Source organism: Globicephala melas, chromosome 13 (assembly GCF_963455315.2).
Source record: "Globicephala melas chromosome 13, mGloMel1.2, whole genome shotgun sequence".
Taxonomy (NCBI): domain Eukaryota; kingdom Metazoa; phylum Chordata; class Mammalia; order Artiodactyla; family Delphinidae; genus Globicephala; species Globicephala melas.
The window spans coordinates 25,567,358-25,573,961 of NC_083326.1; positions in this window are offsets into that span (position 1 = coordinate 25,567,358).

Sequence of the window (6,604 nt, forward strand, 5' to 3'; positions counted from 1 at the left end):
ATTTACCCGTTATTTGCACACCTCCCACCAGAATGAAGCTTCCAGACGGCGGGGACTGTGGCGTCCTGGTCAGGGCTGGGTCCCCAGGCCCAGATGGTTCTGGCTCATAACAAGAGCTCAATGCATAGTTGGGGGATGGATTTTAGGCAACAGTTTTGAAGTGAAGAGGAACACTTTTTCCTTCATTCTTACACTTATGTAACGAGTGGCCCTTGATCCTTGGGGAATAACAGACCCCTTAAGAATTTAAGAAAACTTACTAATACCCTTCTCAGAAAAACATGCACACGAACAGGACATTTCATGTAATTTCTGGGAGTTTAACAACCGCTGGAGCTGCTTTTTAAAGTTGAAATCAGCTGCCCCAAACTTCAAGTGCCACTCATTTAAGCCTAATTGCTATTCAGCTGGGCCAGAAGTTACTAGAAAGCTCTTTCCTTTGGGTTTCTCCCACTGACAGATAACTACTGCTGTCACAGGACGGCAGTTGATTATGAGAATGCACATGACACCAACACACGTTATAAATGAAAATTTACAATTTGAGCTTGAGATGGGTGAGAATCAATAGGCTAGATTTAGCAGTATAAATTACAGTAGGAGCTCTATCAGCCTATCTCTACTGAATCTAGTCACCAGATTGTCTCTTTCCTCATCCTTTGAAATACTTAACCAATGCCCATGACACACTGATACACTCAACTGAGTCTGCCTTCCTGAGTGCCTGCACATCCCAACTCTAACTAGTTAAATGTAGGTTTATCAGTTGCGTTAGTTCCCGGTCTGCTTATCGTAGCTGTATCTATAATTGCAATGACAATATTTAATTGAATGTAATGGACCTGTTCTCAAACAAAAGCACTGGACAAGAGAATGAACATTTGAATGAACTTAAAAAAAAATGATGATGTTCCACTTTACCCGACTTTGAGTAATCAACCATCTAACCATACAGTTAAAGGGGCTTCGACTACATTCTAAAAATAGGAAGAGGAGACAGGCAACCCAAAATCATAAAGGGAAGAAAGGAAATCCTATGAGCATTATGGAATTAATTTTTATAAAGATGTAATGCATCAGAGCTGTTGTGTTTTTCCCCTGGCGTGACTCAGCAAACTGAGGAAGAATAGGTCCTCTGTAATCCCTCAGCGGGCGAGAGCTTTAAACAGAATAGGGGCACAGGTGAAAAGAGCCACACATTGGCTCTGGAGGGAACAGGTTCATGAGAAGAGAAATGAAAGGGTTATGGAATCCAGTTTGAACTTGAAAAGTAGAGAACCAACCAAGGAGGGGCATAATGCCCAGGAGAGATGATTCTGAAAAATAACAAGCAGTGAAGAGCATTGGAGATAAAGGCAATGATCAACCCCATGATTTCCCTGAAAGGATTTTGTTCTAATATATGAAAACTTTAGCCAAAAACACTGAGAGATGCTCCTAGCTGTATATGCTGGGAATTCTCCTATGAGTTAGTTAGTGCTTCAGCGTCTCGGGGCAAATCAGTGACCAAGCTCACACCAAGAGGAAAGAGAAATATGCTTTCTCTAGTTACTGTTGGCCTCAGGGGTAAGTCTTGAACGCTGAAATAATCACTATGTTCCCAGGAGGAGAGTGCCCCTTGGGGCCCCTAAAGCCTATAGGTTTTAGTTAAAACGAAGGCTTTTAGGGACTGGGCTTACTGCCAAGTAAACTTTACCAGCTTGGAAGAGTCTACAGGCTCAGGTCTGGGGCAGGTTTGCTGAAGTCATGAGCTACTGCAGCTCGGCAGAGATAAAGAGTAACTAGCAGAAGTTAATCAGACTCAGCTCCAAGAGCCTAGAACTTTCCTGACCTCTGGGTGTGTAACCAGCCTTGCCCTCCTTCCTGTTTGCAACTGATAACCTTCCACCCTCCCTCGCCCTCCATTTTTGGACAGGCTCCAAGGTCTAGGTACTAACCTAGCCTCACCAGCTAACAGGATCTGACATGCTAATATCAGGGGCTTGTCAGATAACGTCTTTCTCCGCCTCTTGCCACTTCTGAGAAACTACTAGAGTCTAAACGCACCTGTATTCCAATATACAAAACTGGAGTTCTTAAAGCTCAATATCCTTCCAGGCTGAGGAGCAGTTTGCCAAGCGCCTTCAGCACCGCCTTGGACTTGGCGCTATCGCCAAGGCTTTTGGGCAAGAGTGATATCAAAGTGGTGTCTCAGTAAAAATAATCCGATAATGGGAATAAGAGATTAGAAATAGAGATGTGAGGTGGGAGACCAGCTAAGGGACATCAGTCATTTTTTAGTTATTCAGTTAACAAATAGACACCTCCTATGTCCCAGGAATTGGACAAGCTTTAAAAGATACACCATGGAATAGAAATAACAGATCCAGATGGGAAAAGCCAGGGAGGATTTGTAGCAAAAATTTAGAAGAGCTGAAGGCTTGAACTAAGGCAGTGACACTGCAGGTGGAGAAGGGAGATGGATTTGGGTAGAGAGTAGACAGACCATTAGAGCTATTTCTTATTTTTAATTGCAAAAGTCAAACATTTTCATTCAAATAATATATGAGGACAAAATATAAAGTAAAAAAGCAAGAGTCCCTTCTCTAGCTTCACATCCCACATCTTACAGGAGGCCACTTTTAACAGAGTGCTGACTTCAGGAAGTGATGCTGTGGGTGGGCGGGATGTGAGGAACTCCAGCTGCTGGCATGAACTGGGCAGATGCTTCTAAGACAACGAACATGGGAGAAGACCAATTTCTTGGGGGTAGGGGATGTTTACTTTGTGCTGAATTTTTTAAATAACTGCTTTATTGAACTATATTATAATCCCACACCATACAAGGTCGCCCATTTTAAATTATACAATTCAATGTTTTTTAGTACATTCACGGATATGGGCAACCATCACCATAATCAATTTTAGAACATTTTCATCACCACCAAAAGAAACCCCATACACATTAGCAGTCGCTCCCCATTTCTCCCCAACCCCAGGCAACCACTGCCTACTCTGAGCATTTCATATAAATGGAATCATACGATATGTGGCCTTTTGGGACTGCTTTCGAAACAGAGCAGGACCCTACGGTCCTTGTCCCCCGACCATGTCCTCAGCCTGCCTTTTGTCTGTGGAAAAACTTTAGCCAAAGAATAAGTTTAATCAGAGAAGTGAGAAAATGCAGAAACAAAGGAAAACAGTGAAAGGAGACCAGACAATAATAGTCTAATCATTAAGCACAGTCAAGGACCTTTAGTTCCTCCTTAAGGGCTGCGGATAATATTCTGAGCCACCTCCTGTGAGCTGTTTTGCAGATATTGAAGCCCCCCACCAGGGGGAGGATGACTACATGATGACCAAACTGAAGCCATGACATGAGCTGCCACAATTACGAGAACTGGCCTCAAAGAAATAGGAACAAACCCTGGAACTAAAAATTAACTGTACTTAAAACCACCAAGGTGATGCTGACCAGACCACCACATTACTGGTTTCAAGATGACTGTCGGAACAGACTGTGCTGTTCTGCTCCCTCCCTCCCCCTGAAACTCCCCTTTAAAAGCCCCTGTCCCCTGAGCAGCCATCCGGAGTTGGTTCTCCGACAGAAGTCCACCCTCTCCCCGGGATGCCGGCCTCCGAAATAAAGCAACCTTTCCTTTCCTACCAATACTTGTCTCTCAAGAATTGGCTTCCGAGCCTTGAGCAACTGGACCTGGGTTCGGTAACACTTTCACTTTGCATACGTTTCCAAGGTTCATCCACGTTGTATCACGCATAGTACTTTTTGTTCTCAAATAATTCAACACTGCGTGAATATAACACATCTTTTATCCATTCATTTGTTGATGAACAAATACTTGGGCTGTTTCCACCTTTTGGCTATTATGAATGCTGCTGCTGTGAACATTCATGCACAGGTTTTTGTATCAGTACCTGTTTTCAATTTTCTTGAGCATATCGAATTTTGGGGTCATAGGTAACTCTATGTTTAACTTTTTTTTTCATTGAAGTATAGTTGATTAACAATGGTGTGTTAATTTCTGCTGTACAGCAAAGTGATTCAGTCATACATATACATTTTAAAAATACTCTTTTCCATTATGGTTTATCATAGGAATGTTTTTTAAGGAACTGCCATGATGTTTTCCACAGTGGCTGTACCATTTTACATTCCCACCAGCAATGCACAAGGGTTCCAATCTCTCCACATCTTTGTCAACGCTTGCTATCACCAGATTTTTGTATTATGGCCTTCTTACTGGGTGTGAAGTGCTATCTCATTGTGGTTTTGACTTTCATTTCCTAATGACTAATGCTGTTGGACATCATTTATGTGCTCATTGGCTTTGAACATCTTCTTTGGAGAAGTGTACAATCAGATCTTTTGCCAATTTTTCAAATGGGTTATTTTTTATTGAGTTGTAAGAGTTCTTTAAAAGTTCCTCATTAAATATGATATGCAAATATTTTCTCCCATTGTGTGTGTTGTCTTTTCACTTGCTTGATGGGGTCCTTTAAAACACAGAAGTTGTTAATTTGGAAGAAGTTCAGTTTATCTATTTCTTCTTTTGTAGTTCGTGCTTCTGGTATCATTATCTAAGAAACCATTGCCTACTCCAAAATCATAAAGAACTATGCCTATGTTTTCTTCCAAGATAATTATGAATCTTTTGTTGTTCCTGAACTGGTTAACTGAGAAAACGAATGTGAAAGTAATGCAATTACTTATGTATTAAATATTTCCATCTGATAATTCTCAAATGACTTCTTCCTGAAGAGCTATTGACATGACAAGCATAATCATAAAGGTGAAATAAATTCAGTTTATCAATAAAATATTAGGACAATGAAACAAGAGTTTTCAAAGTTGTTGAATGTTCACCACAAGATAAATGTTACTTAAAAGTATCGGGTAAATTCTTTCTACCAGAACTTCTAATTGTTCAGTTATTTCTAGAATTCCCCCATGGCTCCAAGAATGTTAAAACAAACAGAATTTTCTTATCTAAAAATGACAACATGTCATTTTAATGGTTTCTTAAATTAATTTGGATTGAAGGTAAAATTTTTGCAATTGCACCTTTTGCATCGTTTTTCTGGAGGACCTACGCTGCAGACACAAGCATATTTGTTTCACTTGCTTCTTTCTTCTTTAAAGGGAATGATGAAGGGCGAGTCAACCCACAGCCGCACCCCTGGAAGTATAACTGTTTCAAGGCCAACCTGAAACCTTGAGTCAACTTCAGCTTGGTCCTCGAGAAGATGCCAAATACTACCAGATGTGGAGAGACCACCCATGAGATCAGAAAGACCCGCTGCCCACCCACCCTCCTTAAAACAACGAGCCTTTATTTAAGAAATTCTACTTCCAAACTTCACATGGGCTTTGTTTGGTTCATAGAGAATTTCATGACTTATGGGATTCTTTGCGTCATCTGCCTTAGTAGGAAAAAGGAGTGACTAGGTAGAGATACCCGGGCATGAGGGAACAGTAGAGAGAAGCAGGAATACAAGGGTTACCTATTTCTCCATTTTTTAGGACTTTCCCTGACAGGTGCATCATTCCCACCTACAACTTGGGCTTCATTTTCTATCTTGATGGAAAATGTTCACATTTGACAGTCAAAAAACATGTAAGACTGTGATTTAGTTTTAGAACTTACATAATGATTTCGTGATCAATGAAGTTCTCAAACATCTGTTGATCTTTTACAAAATGTGCCTCCAGATGAACCCCCTCCCCCACTCACTACGGGAATCCCTTGTTATCTTTTTCTACTGTTTCTGAGGCTGACGCCAAGCTTCCTGCATAAACATCTTCCTCTCCTGTTGGCCCTCCCCCAGCCTGCCCAGCCTTTGAGCAGCTGGACACAGCAGACATAGAAGTCCAGCACGATCCCCACCATTATGCCTTCTCTTCCATGCCTGCTCCTCCCAGGAACTTGGTAAGGCCCGCTGAGAGCAGGGACAATATGAAAGCTTGTCTTTGCTAATGCCGATGGCACAGGAGTGGACCCTGGTCCCTGAGAGCAATGCTGGACTATCCCAAGTACCAGAGCTCCCCACCCTGATCTGGAGCCAAACCAAACTGGGCCTCCAGATAAGGTGACAGTGAACACACATGCAGCCAGAGAAGAGCAGAAAGGAGTCTGGAGGCTGGGCCGACCCAGACTCACAGAGATTTCTGCACACAGACAGGACATGGCTTTTAACTGTAAATATCGCAATTATTGTATGATTTGCTTTGTTCAAATTTCACACACCAAGTATCTCATCCAAATTTAAAGCAAGCTCTTCTCTAAGAGATCCAGATGGGGGACATGCAAACATTCACTGCACGTGTGGGCCAGGCAGAGGAGTGCAAGCTTGGTGGTCATTTCATTCCAAGCTTCACAGGAACCTGCAGAGCCCCTATCTATGGCGCGGTGGGGTGGGGGAGTGGGAGAGGGCAGATGCAGAAATGCTCACCAGGGCACTAATTTCTTGCCTTAATCCCTTTGGTTATACTGTTTATTTCCAGACACACCCTTCATAATGATGCTGAAAACCACGCCTGGAGCAGTGAACCGACTGCTCTCCTATCTTAGAGGTAGAACCGTGGAAACTCGACATGGATATCCTT